General features: G+C 37.8%; 1 pseudogene; it reads right to left on the bottom strand.

Moving 5' to 3' along the window:
* Positions 1 to 3,346: 3,346 nt before the first annotated feature.
* On the bottom strand, positions 3,347 to 3,440 carry LOC144705033 (small nucleolar RNA R71; annotated as a pseudogene).
* Between the last annotated feature and the right edge of the window lie 10,686 nt (positions 3,441 to 14,126).

Below are 14,126 nucleotides of genomic sequence, written 5' to 3'. Positions count from 1 at the left end.
GACTTGGACGCCGAACGCTCCAGGGCTGTTAGATGCCCCTCACCTAGTAGACGTCTAGTAGGTCTAGCGGGTCATTGGGAGTTTGATCTTAGGATCACTCGTCTCTCATTGATCGGTACGGCCGACGTCGTTATCCGCCAAGTCCTTATCTGCTCATTCGTATTTTCTCATCATTCGGCTTACATCCCATACATTCGCATCATAACCCTGTGACGTGAAACGCACCGATCGATCCCGGCCGTCGTCGTTTCACATCACATTTATGTACCAAGCGCGATTTTTAAACTTGTCATTATGGGGTTGTGAAATCCAATATCTCAAACCCGCTCGGGCCGGGTCAGCAATAAAAGTGATCACGGCCCATCGGGCCGCGATCTTAAATAAAATTGAAGACAAACCCCGACCGGGCTTCCAGCCATCTTGGCCCGAAGCTCGCGTCAATTCGGGCTTTAATTAAAATCTGGGTTATAATCTTGACCGTCGATCTTCCTTTGGAAGTTCGAACGGTCAAGATCGTCTTTTAATTTCTTTTCTTTTATTTTCAGGTCGACAGCTCATCCAAACGTGCTGTTGTGGATGAATCAGAAAACGCCGTGTAGTAGGAGACGCTGGCGTGGAAATGCTGACAGAGCAAGGGTCCACCGAAAATAAAGGGGTCCACGGCTATGATTTAATCGTAGTCGTTGGACCCCCTAGAAGGGAAATCGGACGGTCAAAATGGCTGCCAATCGTCCTCTTCATCCCATCATCGCTGCCGGTGGTGAAGTTAATTCGGCGACGAGAAGGCAGATTTCCACTGATTCGCCGCCGGAAACTTCGCCGGAATAATCCCATACCGGTCAGGAAGGTCATTCGATCATTCCTGACCTATAAAAGGATCATCAATCACTGAAAACATTATCTTTTGCCGCCGAACTGAATGCCCATTTTGAAATCAAAATTAACGACGGAGGGAAGATCCTACGCCTTTCTCTCCACTCTCTGGAATCTCTCGGTCAACAACGGTGACAGCGCCGTGACCTGAAGGGAGATCAGGAAGAGATAAGAGAGGAAGGAGGAGCAGAGAGCTTACTTGAAGGACAACGCGGCCAGGGAAGGATTAGGAGCCGTCGGCGATCCCAAATTCGTGCAGAAATCCGGTAAGTACTTTGGTTTATTTTTTATTTTTATTTTTCATAATTCATACACTTTCAAGAAAGAACAACTAATCTCACCAAACTTTGACCTTGAAATCGAGTGAGATCGATTTCGAGTAAAACATACAAAAAAACTTCACAAAATTCTTTCAGACATTTCCACAAACACCTTGCAACCGTACATTCAACTTTATTTTTCCCTATTATTTGATCTCTAAAAATTCCATAAAAATCTTCCAAAACCACTAATCTACTTCCTCTTCTCATGTATAAAGTCTGAGATCAATATAAAATCTTTAGGGAGGACTTTCCTTATAAACATCATTAATAAATTCCTCCCTATCCTTTCTTAACCATTCTACTCATTAGTCGAATTCTATCTCTAGGTGCCAATCCCTGTGGAGACGACCTTGCTCATCGCTATACGATTTTGAGCAAGTTTACACATACAAATTTTTACTTGATTGAAGCAAAAATAACAACGACAATTTACACCCCATTTTCGTCTTCATCAAATTGGCGCCATTGTCGGGGATTGGCGTCCCTTGGAGTAGATTTCGCTTTTTGAGTAGTATTTCTTTAAATAAAAATATATATTCTTGCTTACCCAAAAATATATATATATAAACAAATACTATTGAACTTGAATTTACTTACTTGCTTGAGTAGAAATATTTTATTGATTCCTATCCTGAGCAAGTAATTGTGAAATTACATTTGTGGTTATTGGAAAGAAGTCCACAAATATCTAAGTAAAAGCTTATTTCACTTTCAGATATTTTCTTGTTTCTTTAATTTTTTAATGATCAATATACGTGGCTTAAGTATTAATTTTCAAGTGATACTGATTTACCTTGTACCATCGGCGCCAGCGCATGCAATTGTCCCCTAGTGCCAACACACGCCAGCGCACGCTGGCACCCGTGCACGCTAGCGCCCGCCAGCGCCGCGCATGCCAGCGCCTGCCAACGCCCGTCGGCGCACAAACACACGAGCGCCCCGCCAACGCCATGCAGGCCAGTGCCTGCAAGTGCCAGCACACACCAGCACCTGCCGGTGCCCACGCACGTCAGCGCCCGACGGCACCGTGCACACCAGCGCCTGCTGGCGCCCGCGCACACCAGTGCCGCCAACGCTAGTGCACCCAGCACCTGCTGGCGCTCGTGCATGCCCAGCAGCTTTGTATGCCGTCTGTCCATAGTCACCGCTCGTCCACCACGTTCAGCGCCAAGGCCGCTCAACGCCCAGAATTCCCAGTTATTCCGTCTAGTGGGCCATACAATGTCCGGATTGCCTAGCCTTGTCATGAACATAATTTACTACAGCTTCATCACGCACTTCGATGTCGAGGTACGCCTAAACTCTTTGGTGTCGCATGTTCATCGTCCAGTATTCCACAGGAATTCATCCACCGCCATCGGATTTGTTTTAGGATTTCTTGGAATTTCAACAAATTAGTGGATTAGGCCTTATCGTGAGTTTTCTTGAGAACTTGAATTTGAAGGTATTGGATTTGGTGCTTTGGCATTGTCGCGGTGGTTGAAGACAGTACTCGCGCCCTCGATGAGGAAAGGGGCTGCACCACCATTATTTCATCAGATTTAAGTTTTTGAAATCGATCATGTGGGTTTGTGGTCTGATTTATCCCTCCTATCCTCAACCAATTCCTACACCCCATACCCCTTGTCATCCATATCGTCTCCGTAGTCGTCAGCATCCGTCCCTCTAGTTGTCCCTGCATCATCTCGACACTCAATACCCTGCCCTTCTAGCAACACTTACAACTCAAAATAAAGAATAAGTTGATATCGCAGAGGATGGTCAGCCACAACAAGGAAGGACAAGGACGATGCTGGATAGATCTACTCCGTCAAGAAGTCTAAGGCAAACAGGCATCAACATCAATGTAGGTGAAGGGGTTATGTTTAGGTATGACAATGCCCTACTTAACTCTCTGCATGAATTTATTGGTCATTCTTCTTAGAACCCATTTGAATTTCTTGATGATTTTCACATTCGATGTTCCTCTCAGAATATTCCTGGTTTAACCACTGTAGCATTAAAAAAGAAATATTTTATGCTTACTTTAAAAGATAAGGCTTCTGCATGGTACAGAAATTTAGGCATAACATCCAACTCACGGGAAGAAATGTAAAATAAATTTCTCCATAAATATTATCTATTTTCCAAGACTAACTTTTATAGAAAATAAATTCAGAAATTTTATCCCCATGATCATGAAGCATTTAGTGAAGCATGGAAAAGGTTCAATGAATTAATCCGAAAATGCCCTCACTATGCAATAGAAAAACGTCAGCTAGCTGAAATTTTATATGAATCACTTCCTGATATTTTTAAAAACAAAGTAAATCAAACAGCTGGTGGCTCATTCTATATGGCTTATGAGGATGAAGTTTTTGATTTTTTGGAAAGGGTGGCAGGAAATTGGAGCAAGTCAAAATGGAAGAAACGCCAACCCAAAACGAGGGGGAGTGGTGCAAGTAACTTCAACGGAAGCTGATCTTCATGCAGGGATAAGAGAAACCAACAAGAAGCTTGAAGAATTGACTTCCACTCTAAAGAATGCATTTCTCCCTAACTCACCCCTTGTGAAAGCAAAGATTTTTTCTCTATGTTCTAGGAGAGATCATGAGGATGGAGCATGTCAACTAGGAGAGGAGGAGGTGCATGTGTTGAACTACAACCAGCAGTCTTTGGGAAGACAAAAGAGGCCCATCTACAACAACCAATAAATCTACTCCCAAGGGACCAAGGCACCTTTCCAGCGACGAGTCCAATTCCAGACCCCACCACAACAGCCTTATCAAGCAGCTCCACAAAACCAGGTACAAGATTTGTAAACTCTAACACCTGTGATCTCTCGCATGATAGAGCAGCAGAATCGAAGGCTAAGGGAAGAAATGGAGATGCGCATGCAAACCATGATGGAAACAGAGACAAAGATGATGATGGACGCTCAAGATCAGACAAGACAACTTTTGGAGAGCTTGAAGCAAAGGACAGTTGATCATGGAGGCAAGGGAGTTGAATCCAACTCCCACTCAGGTCGATTTCCAACTCAAGCTTCCATCAACCCCAATAATTTATTTCATTTACCAGAGGAAAGCCTATATCATGAAAATGAGGAACATCTTGAAGATATTCAAGCCATTTCAAAATTGAGAAATGGGAAGGAACTTCAAGATCCTTACCTAGGCAAGGAAAAAAAAAATTTGGAGGAAAATAACCTAAGAGAAGGAGAGGTTCCATCACCTAGTGTGGAACCCCTTCAACCTACACCCCTCCCATTTCGTGTCCTTCGGCCTTAAAACCCCTTAAGCCTTCTCCTGGTTATGAGTATAGACTCCTAGAGAATTTTAAGAAAACCACTATGTTAGTAGCCGTAGAGGATATGATTAAATGTGCACCTTCTTTAACGAAATATTTAAAGGATTAATGCAGATCTAGGAAAACTAAGGAGGTAGTTAAACATTCTGAAAATGCCTCTAGTATCTTAAACTCTGTTCCCATTAAAAAGAGAGATCCACGAGCTCCTTTTATTACATGTGAAATTGGTGGAAAGACTTTTTCTAGAGTATTATTAGATAGAGGAGCTAGTATTAGTATGATTCCAAAAGTTTTATATGAAGAATACAGTTTTGGGGAATTAGAGGAAATCTGCATGGATCTATTGCTAGCTGATGGAACAATTAGACAACCAGAGGGCAGAGTATCTGATTTTAGAAGAGTATAACCAGATATGTTCTACTCTTGCCTATGCAGGTGTTCCTCATGAAATTCTCAAACTTAAGCTATTTCAATTTGCTTTGAAAGATAGGGCCAAAGAGTGGTTCAATGGAGTAGGTCAAGAATTTCAATCATGGAGTGAGATGCAATCTAGTTTTTTAAAGAAGTTCTATTCTTATGGAAAGACCACTTATATTATGGAGGCGAGAAGAGATTTCTATCAAGGAACTGACACCCTTGGAGAAGCATGGGAAAGATTCATGTCACTTACTAGGAAGTGTCCACATGATGGAATTCCATCTCATGAATTATTTAAAATTTTTATGGTGGATTGAATGATCAGGAACGACACCTAGTAGATATATATAGTGGAAGAATGTTCCTTGAAACTCATGCAGAGGAATCAATGAAATTTATGGAAACGTTAGTGGACATATCCTCAAAGTTTTTCGTACACTAACCGAAATGCAGGTCCAAAGCGTGGAGGAATCATTGACATCAAAGCAGTTGAACCGGAGATCAGAATGGATAAATTGTAAAGAGACATGAGCAAGATTGCTAAATAATGGAGGATATGAATAATAATTTTAAATCTTTTTTGCAGGAAACTAAGGGAAAGGCGAATGCATATGATGGCAACAAATGTTCTAACACTCCTTGTCCTTTTTGTTCTAGTGAAGAACATTTTGATGAATCTTGTCCTATGGTTGAATAGGTTAACGCAATTGGGAGACAAGTTGCAGGAAATGCTCAATGGAATGCAATACTTAATTTTGCAAATCAGAATGTGAGCAACGGACGAAACAACAACTTCGCATCAAAGCAATTTGCTCCGCAGGAATATCCGCAAAATTTTCAAAATTTCTCCAAGCCTTTTTACTCTCATCCTAACAACAATAACAACAACACTAACTCAACTTTAATGGATATTATCTGGGAAATGCATGAAGAGAGAAAAATCATGCATGGAGAAAGGAAGATGTTGATGCAGACCTTAGAAGAACACAAAAAGAAATTGAAATGCTCAAGCGAGGGCAAGGCGTTCAAGCACAACAACCAGCTCTCAGAATGAAAGGTAAATCTCAAGAAATCCTTCTAAGAGGAAGCCATCCAGGTCAACTCCCTACTCGGCCTAATATCAATCCAAAGAATATCATGTTGTGTGTAGATAGGAATTTAGAATCATCATGTTTTGTTTCTACTGAAAATATAAATAAATCATGCATTAGTGAAAATAATAATGTTGCATCATGCACTGGTTTTACGAAAAAAAATTTACATAGTTGTGAAGAAGATATGAATAATAATGAACAAGTGCATGTAGTTTCAAAATGACGAAGTGGGAAAGTTTTGTTGGATCCTCATGAAAAGGGCGTAGGATTGCATGAAGCTAAAGATAAGGAAAATGGAGAGATGGAAAATGATCAACAAAGTGAGGGTTGTCAGGATGAAGAAAGGCATCCAAAAATGGTAGACCCTAATCTAGTTTAGTATAGACCTACCATTCCATTTCCTAGTCCATTAAATATGACCTAGAAAAAATCAGAAAATTCTCATTTGCTTGAAATATTAAAAAATGCAACCATAACTATTCCCCTTACTGAGGCAATACAAAACATCCCTTCCTATGCAAAATATGTGAAGGAATTGTGCACCCCTTCTAGGAAACAGAAAAGAGTACAACTTTCTGAAAATACTAGTTCAATTCTATTGAATGATATTCCTATAAAAAGAAGAGATCAAAGGGCTCCGCTAATTAAATGTGAAATAGGAGGAATGGTTTTTAGCAAATCACTTCTTGATTCAGGTGCTAGTGTTAACATAATGCCTAAAGCTTTGTATGGCAACTTTAAATTTGGTGAACTTGAACTTGTTTTTCTTGAATTAAAATTAGCCGATGGATCAATTAGGCAACCTTATGGAAAATTAGAAGATGTTATTGTGAAACCAGATAACTGTAAATTTCCTGTTGATTTCATAGTTGCAGACATGTAAATAACAGGAAATCTTAGTCATGCACCTATTATTTTGGGTAGACCATTTCTAGCTACGGCAAAAGCAACAACAGATTGGGATAAGGTTATTGTAGAACTCAAGGTATGAGATGAAAAAATTGAACAATCCATCTTAAAATTAATGAAATACCCAAAACACACTAGTGAGGATGTTTGTTTTCTAGGGTTAGTAGAAGATGACAATTTTGATTTTGATGAGTGCTCTTATGATTTGTTTTCTTGTGAATCTAATGACTATTTAAATGAAAAATCATCAATGCCAGAAAATATTTCATTGCATTCTGAAATTGAGCTTAAACCTTTACCTTCGTCATTGAAGTATGCTTATTTAGGACCATGTAATTCTTTTCCCGTAATTATATCATCATTGTTATCCTCTGAACAAGAACTAAAGCTATTAGATGTTTTATCTACTTACAAATCTATTATAGGATGGACAATATATGATATTAAGGGCATTCGTCCAAGCATTCGTGAGCATAGAATTTTCTTAGAAGAAAATTCTAAAGCAACAAGACAACCTCATCGGCGACTCAATCCGCACATGTTAGAGGTTGTTAAGAAAGAAATCAAAAATGGCTAAAAGCTGATTTCATATATGCCATTTCAGATAGCCCATGGGTAAGCCCTATACATGTAATACATAAGAAAACAGGAATAACAGTGATGAAGGATGAAAATGAAAATGAAGTTCAAACTAGAGTGGCTTCTAGTTGGAGATTATGCATAGATTACAGGAAGCTTAACTCGGTAACAAAGAAAGATCATTATTCATTACCATTTATATATTAGATTCTTGAAAGACTTTCAGGCCAAAACATTTATTGTTTTTTAAATGGATATTCAGGATATAACCAAATTGAAATTAACAAAAGTGATCAAGAGAAAACAACATTTACATGTCCAGTAGGTACTTTTGCATTTAAAAGGATGCCTTTTGGGTTATGCAATGCACCAGCTACTTTTCAAAGATGTATGACTGCTATGTTTTCCAATTTAGTAGGGGATTGCTTAGAAATTTTTATGGATGATTTTTCGGTATTTGGTTCATCATTTGATATTTGTCTATCTAATTTAACCAAGGTGTTGCAGATATGTGTACAGAACAATCTGCTCTAATTTGGGAGAAGTCCCACTTCATGGTGGAGGAGGGAATTGTCGTAGGGCACCATATCAGCAAGGATGGGCTAAGGGTGGACATGGTCAAGGTTGAGGTTATCAAAAACCTCCCCCTGCCCACAACCCAAAAGCAACTTAGGGGATTTCTAGGGCATGCTGGCTTCTACAAAAGATTTATTAAAGATTTTGCTAAAATTTCTAAACCCTTAACTAATTTAGCTTCCAAAGATACATAATTTATTTTTGATGAAAATGCTAAAGCATCCTTCTTGCAAATCAAAGAGGCTTTAATTCAAGCACCAATTTTACAAGCTCCAGATTGGAGTAAGCCTTTTGAGATTATGTGTGATGCCTCTGACAGTGCAGTGGGAGCTATTTTAGGACAAAGAATTGATAAGAAGCCAGTTGCCATCTATTATGCAAGCAAAACTTTGGGAGGAGCACAAGTAAATTACTCAACTACTGAAAAAGAATTGCTTGCTATTATTTTTGCCGTAGAAAAATTTCGTTCTTATCTGTTCGGTAGTAAAATAATTGTGTTTTCAGATCATGCAGCTTTTAAGTTTTTATTTTATTAAAAAGAAACCAAACCTAGATTGATATGGTGGATTTTACTTTTACAAGAATTTGATTTAGAAATCAAGGATAAATGCATAATAGATAATAGAGCTGCAGATCATCTCTCTAGATTATCTACTGAATTATCTATGCCTATCCATGACAATTGTCCTGATGAATATATTTTAGAAATTCAAAGTAAAAAGCTTCCACGGTATGCTCATATTGTAAATTTTCTTGTCACACGGTTAATACCTAATGATTGGGATGTTAATGATAGAAAGAAGTTTTACAAAGATATTAATTACTACTATTATGATGAACCTGAACTTTTTAAATTAGGTGTTGATCATGTGTTTAGAAGGTGTGTACCCGAGGAAGAACAATGGACCCTATTAGATGCTTGCCATTCTTCTTTATGTGTTGGACATTATGCTCCGAAATTAACTGCATTTAAAGTTTTAAATTGTGGATTCTTTTGGCCAACCTTATTTTTGGATGCTTTTAAGTTATGTTCTAGTTGTTTAAAATGTCAAGCTGTGGTAAATATCAAAAAGAATGATAGAATGCCACTACAGCCCATAAATGAAGTAGAAATATTTGACCTATGGGGGATTGATTTTATGGGACCATTCCCAAATTCAGATGGACATGAGTACATCTTGATGGGAGTTGATTATCTTTCCACATGGGTTGAAGCAATCCCCACTAGGTCAAATGATCATAAAGTGGAACTTAAATTCATTCAACAACATATATTTTTCAGGTTTGGTTGTCCTAGAGCAATTATCAGCGATGGAGGAAGTCATTTCAACAATTCTCAATTCAGGACCATGCTTAAAAAATATGGGGTTCAACATAGAATCACTTCCCCATATCATCCACAAGCCAATGGTCGAATCGAGAATTCAAATAGAGAGATAAAGAAGATAGTTAAAAAGATTATTAGGCATGATGGGAAATATTGGTCAAGTAGATTATATGATGTTCTTTGGGCATATAGAACTGCTTACAAAACACCCTTAGAGATGTCCCCTTATAGGGTTGTTTTTGGTAAAGCATGTCATCTTCCGGTGGAAATAGAACATAGAGCTTATTGGGCTATTAAGAAACTTAATCTCTCTTTAAATGCAGCAGGAAAACAGTGTTTATTGCAGATCATGTGAAAATAAAACAAACCTTGATTTTGGATAATATGGGAGTCAATATCCAAATGGCTAGGGTATCTAGTGGGTGTGTAGGGGATAGAAAAATCAAAGGATTGAAGCACTATGATTCAAAATGGTAGAGAGTTGAGTGAATTGAGGACCCACACCGTGCCACCATTAACTAAGCCGATCCTACTTGAATATTTTTTAAAAAAAAATTCAAGTCAATCTTACTTTAGGGTGGAAGATAGGCATTTCTCCAAGTCTTTAAGCACAAAATTTCCTTTTCTTGATTCTCCATCTATCTTGCCATGCCATAACATATGTCATTCCATTTGTTCAACCATGAGCCATATACCTATCCACTTTCTTGAACTTTTTTCTAACCAAACAGCCTTTCATGGATGGTAGTCATCTCCCAAGCCATTCTATCTCCCTTTCCATGGGATCACCTTTATCCCATCTCTATCACCATTTATGTCTAATTTCGCTCTTCAATTTCTTATTACCTCTTCTTCTCTTCAATGATTTTAAATAATGCCCTTATTAGAGTCAATGATAATTCTATTCTGTTTTCTCTTTCACAGTGTTTAGTATTTTCTTTACCCCTTACAAAAAAAAAAAAAGAGAAAAGAAAAGTCCTCAACTTCAAGCATAATATGAGGAAAAAAAAAGGGGGATTTTTGTGATAGGCATTGTTAGTACATTACTTTTGTTTCAAGTTATTGAATCTAGTAAGGGCATTACTCATGATTTCTTTCTTTCTATTTCTTTCTCATTCGTCTAAGTCTTGGGAGAAGGCAACCTGAAATAATGTATCCTTGATGAAACCTTTCATTCGAAGTCCATCTCTTCCCCTTTGAGCATGCTATCTTTCGTTCATTCTTATTCTCTTACCGATGCCATCACACTATTTGATATTTTGTGCTTACTGGGAGGCGGAGAATGTCTAGATTTCATCTTATAGTTGGGGGAAACTTAGTGGAAAATTTTAACACAAGTAGCCGCTACCCGGAAGAGAGTGATCTTGATATGATAGGCGAGAGGTCCACCATTTGAAGACTGCAGTGAGAAGCATTCTAGATCATAGTGTAATATCTCGAGAGAAGTACATCTTTCTATTCATTTCATTAGCTCTACCCAAAACCAAGAGGATGGCACCTATATTCCTGACAAGGTGGAATCCAAATTGTCGAGCAGAGTTTCGTTTGAGCATGTTATTGATAATTCTAACACTTCATGCAGATGAATGAGGATTAATGGATGAAGAAGTCATCTAAAGAAATAATGGTACATTGCTAAGGGACTAGCAATGATTAAAGTGGGGGGTATGATAACTTGTAAATTAACATGATTAATTAATGAATTTTACATTATATTTATGTGTTTTAATGACTATATTTTCATGTTATCATATAATAATAAAGATAAATCACTTACACTTTCATTATACTATTATTTCTGATTTTTTATCATTTTTTACATGCAATTTAACTTCATTTCAGTGAAGAAATATTTTTTGCAGAGCCTTAAATATTTGGCTAAAGGTTGGTAAGGGCTATTCAAATTTTTCTGGATTTTTTCCATATTTTTATTTAATTTTGTGACCTCTATATAGCCAAGAAATGATTTTTATATATTTAAATAATACAAATTTAATTATAGGGCATTTTTTATATACTAAAGGGCATCCCCGTCATTCGCCCGAAATTCGGGCAAATCATTGGATGATTATTGTCAAATAATAAGGAGAGAGAGAGAGAGAGACTATGTTGTTTTAAAAAAAACGCCCACCGGCATGCACGCGCGCAGCGCGTGCATGCGGCGTCGAGTTGCTGCATGCATTTAACGCATGCGGCAACCGACACACGTGATTCAAAAGAAAAAAATCAATTATCGCGGCGGTTTTTGTCTTCTTCTGCGTACTTTACAAAAGAAAAAATAGTAAAAAATGGAAATAGGGCAACGTGGCCTCTTTCTGACCGTTTAAAAGGTTTTCAAATACCCAATGATTACGCGCTAATCAACGCACGTGTGATTAGAAAATTCAAAAATTGCGGCTGTTGACTTGTCGTTTTCTTTTTTTAGGAAAAATAAAGAGAAGGGGGTGACGTGGCAATTTTATAACCATTTAAATTCAGGAATTGATTTCCAATCATTGCGGGCGGCGGACACGGACAACCACGTGTCGACACGCGATCTGAGAGGGCGGAAAATAAGAATAATCATGTTGACCAGTAGAAAAATGCTATTTTTCCAGAGTTCTTGGAGGAGAGGTAAATAATCCAACGGTCTAGATTAATCCTCACTAAAACCTTGATATCTTGAGATCTAGAGGTCCGATTGGGCTGAAATTTTGAGGGTAGGTTGGTCTTTTCTCCTTCTACAATCCAGACGGTTGGATCTTTAAATAGAAGTCAAGAAATGGGCGAAAATCACTTTTGGAGGCTCTCCCCAAGCATTTGGCCAGGAAGGCCATAGGAGGGGCTCTTGAAGTCGACAGATCTTGCTTCTGCACTCAATTTTGCAAGTCTCTGATTTGTATTTCAATCATCTTCTTGAAAGATTCTAAAACGCCAAGGCATGGGCAAAATGTACATGCCCTATAAGTTTGTTATGAATGAAATTAGCACTTCATTTTGATTCTGATTCAAAATCTGATTTTTGATCCTTAATACTACGTCAATTTAAAACATTTCTGCTTCATTACAGTTTTAATTTAGGGTCGGATTTGATCTTTTCCCTAAATTCCTCACTTTCTCTCTCTAGATCAATTTGTCTAGTTTCTCTCTCTAGATTTCGATTTTTATTGTTTAGGAATTTAATTTAATATATAAAAACCTAAAAAGAAAATTTGATTTTAAAATTCATCCATCTTGAAGTCCAATTTAAAAATCCCTTTCTTGATTATTTAATTCCCAATTTTAATTCATAAAAATTGTCTTCAAATTTTATAATAATTGGGAAATTAATAATCTGAATTAATCTGACTTTAAAATTGAAATATTCCTATCTTAAGCTTTCTGACCAAAATATTTAAAATCACAATTAAGTCTTACTTGATTTTGATTAATTAAAAACATTATTAAGCATAATTAAGATTTATTAGTTGAAAAATTAATTCATCTTTGAATTAATTCATTGAAATTGGATAAAATCCTCACTTGCTGCCTCCCTGTGGTTCGACCCCTTACTTGCTCTATATTCCATATTTAGTTATTAAGGGAAATTATAAATTTTATTGTACAAGTCTAAATCCAAAATCAACAACATATTTACGTGTATTTTTAGGCTTATCACCTCTCATTCTGGCTTTTGGCTCCAAGTAGCAGTTGAGGTTTTTTTGTGTATATATTAGCATTTGCCACAAGTGACCTAGATAGCATTTTCATGTTGCGTGAACTTGAGCAATTTCCCTTTCCATCGTATGCATTATATTTGATGTCCATTCTATTTGTACTTGATATCTATCAGTGATCCATCTCAATTAGATATCATATATTTCTCCTATATTTTTAAATTATCCTCCTAGTAAATATGAATGTTCAACCAATTCCGTCAAAATATGCAGCACTTACTGCATTCTGCTATTAAGTCACTAAATTTTCTCTGATTTCCTTTTATTAAATTTTCCGTGCTTCCATCCTATCTCCAATACTCTAGCCATGTAAAGTCTAATATAAAATTATCCTCCAAGGAAACGCAAATGTTCAACCAATTCCTTTAAAATCTGCTGCAATTCCTGCATTCTGCTTTTAGGGCACTAACTCTGATTCCTGTTATAAAATTTCTCGTCTTTCCATTCTATCTCCAATGCTCTAGCCAAGTCAGGTCTACTCATAGAAAATCTCATAACATTGACCCAGCTTTTCCTTTGTTGTGCATTGTAGTTTGTAAACAGTTTAATGGAGATGTGTTTGGTCATCAAATTCTTCTTTTCACTTCCCTCAATTTTAATATATTTTTTTCCCCAGTCGCCTTCAATTGCATTGATCAAAAACTCTACAGATACAATTTTACACTATGTATAAGTGATGATTCAATCGCTGGTGTATCTGATGGCGCAGCACAGCCCGAGCCCCCATAAACGTCTTTGGAGATGTCACCATTGTCACCGACATCGCCGCCGGTTCGCGTTTAGCCTGCCTAGCAAGCCAAGGCGACGGTACTTATGACCGGATTCAAGTATTCCAGGTGACAGGCAAGCTACCTTTGTTTTTTTTAGTTCGTCGTCTTTCGTTCGTTGCTTTTGTTTTTAGTTCGTCATACATTGTTTCGATCCCTAGCCTCCGCTGCCGCCGTCCAAGCCACCTGCACGCCCACGCCGCCCGTGCATGCGCACGCCGCTGCAAGCCACCCACAGCTGCCGACCCACCTTCCCGCGCTCCACTGCTCTCGACCGT

The sequence above is a fragment of the Wolffia australiana genome, chromosome 6, assembly GCF_029677425.1.
Source record: "Wolffia australiana isolate 7733 chromosome 6, ASM2967742v1".
Lineage (NCBI taxonomy): Eukaryota > Viridiplantae > Streptophyta > Magnoliopsida > Alismatales > Araceae > Wolffia > Wolffia australiana.
This window is presented reverse-complemented; position numbering and strand designations above follow the sequence as displayed.